Source organism: Galeopterus variegatus, unplaced genomic scaffold, assembly GCF_000696425.1.
Source record: "Galeopterus variegatus unplaced genomic scaffold, G_variegatus-3.0.2 Scaffold1384, whole genome shotgun sequence".
In the NCBI taxonomy this organism is placed as follows: Eukaryota; Metazoa; Chordata; class Mammalia; order Dermoptera; family Cynocephalidae; genus Galeopterus; species Galeopterus variegatus.
In genome coordinates, this window is record NW_007727495.1 from 315043 (window position 1) to 317261 (window position 2219).

A 2219-nucleotide genomic window follows, 5' to 3' on the forward strand; every position below is an offset into this window, starting at 1 on the left:
TCTCTTTTTAAGATAAATATGTATAGTATGATAATTACATCTTAAAAGTGACTTTAAAGGCACAATAAGACTTTTTACGTGAAATTTAAAAGACGTTTGCTTACGGAAATTAGAAATTATTCCTACCCTGGTTATGTTATACCTATATAGAAAACACCGCTCCACAAAAAAATCATTAGATTTTTCCCAAAGTTGCTCAAAATCTGTTATTTCACCTGAAAATGAGTTAACAATATAAGCTTTCTGAAATGTTCTTATTTAATGCATGTAATAGTATGTAAACAGTAAAAGCCAGGAAAATTGAGTTTTGTTTTGTTAAAATAAGTCATGCTGTTGTGACAAAATACATCAGGGAAAGGTACTAATTAAATGTGATTATAAATACGCTTTTTCTTAAAGAAAACTATTTTATACAGATTGTTACCATTTGCTTTGCTATTATAATGACATTCAGTTTTTGTCTATCCTAGTAGCATACTTTTATCCTTTACTAACTGCAGATGATGATAAAGTCTGATGTAGTTTCACACAGAGAGGATAACTTATGGAGGACAAATAAGTGTTACTTGTAAACCCATAACTCCCAAATGCCTCAGAGGACTATGTTTTCTCCCCCTTTTATTTCTTCCTGGAGGGTGATAAGGTTAGGCAGTCTTTTGTCATCTTGCACATTAGCATGCTAACATCCAAGCTGACAAAAGATTATAAGCAGATTAGCCTCAGAGAAGCCTAATTCGGATGGCAACATCTTAGAATTATGGCTAAACACATGCCTTAAAGGTAATCCAGGACTCTTCTTTGGCTTCAAAGAGGGTTACACCTGATTCACTCTTGGTAATGGAGACACCGAAGACATCCTGGGAGGTGTTTTCTAATATCTGCCAGCAAGCAAAGTGGGTAAATTCTTTTTTTTTTTAACAGTTTAATCCAATAATATATGCATAATATGTACACAGATGTGTGTGTAGTGTTCTGATCGGTGTGTTGGTGTGTGGGTAGGTGTGTCACAAGTGAGGGGATAAGTAGTAATGGGTCTCATGACTAAAAACTAATACCCACTGCCTCTAAAACACATGTTCAAACATAGAAGTGTTACCTCATGAATATAAAGGTATTAAAAGTAAAGCAGAACATTGCTGGCATCTATATTGAGAATTATATAATGATCTCATATTTTAAAATGTAGTGCCTCAGGGGCCAATTCAACCATTAATCCATCTTGTAAGCCATAAATGACATAGGAAAGTTTGAATTTCCCATCTCTAACACCCACAAATAATTCCATTACTCTAATCCTTTATTTTCCAGAACATGATTCATGAAGAAGCTCTTGCATTCATCCCCAGTCGACCCAATGCTACTTCGACTTATCACTAAAAATAATTCCTAAACTAAATGAAGACTTCCTCAACAAGGTTTTCTACAGCTGTCATGGTGTCATTTTCTGTTTTGATATTGTCTACAAAGTCCAACCCCAAAATATGGCACACATTCTGACCCCAGCCTGGCTCCACATCCTGCCATCCTCAGCCCTGTTGTCCCCCTCCTCTGATCTACGTCCCCATCCTCCAATCACACCCGACTTTTAGTCCTTCATTAAACATAGTCACTGTCTTCACAAGTCACCTTCTTTGATTTTTCTAGGAGGCTTGTCCTTCTACCTAATTCTCTATTCTTTAAGACTCAATTCAAACATCATCTCTTCTGTAAAATCTTTTCTGTGCCTCAACCCTAGCTAGGCCAATTCCTTTTCTCCTCCATTTTCCTACAGCATTCCTTTTTTCTTTCTCTCTTCCTCCCTCCTTCCTTCCTTCCTCCTCTCCCTTCCTTCCTCCCTTCATTCCTTCCCATTCTCTTACAAAATATTTCTTGAAGCCTGCAGAAATGTGGCTTGGGAGCTGGGGTTGGGGTTTGGACTGTGACTGGGGGATCAGGAAGAACAGTTGTTCCCTGCCTCCATGGTCCACTGAACATTTTCTCCAAGTCTCTTCAACAACTTTAGTTGACATGTTAAAATGTCAGTGTAAATGAAAAAATGTAAGAGAAAGCAATGCAAAATCTCATTTGTCAGAATATGAGACATGACAGGCAAAAACAAAAAACAGCAACTTTTTTGTGTGTGCATTTCCCCAGTAACCAGCATTCTGGACCTGACAACACAGCCCTGCCCCAGGCTCATTCCCCTCATATTAGAACAGGGCGGCACCTCTGAAGGCCAA

General features: G+C 37.8%; 1 protein-coding gene across 1 annotated transcript in view; it reads right to left on the reverse strand.

Moving 5' to 3' along the window:
- Positions 1-2219, reverse strand: part of PKP2 (plakophilin 2) — an 80153-nt gene that overhangs the window by 58620 nt on the left and 19314 nt on the right. The window lies entirely within an intron of this gene.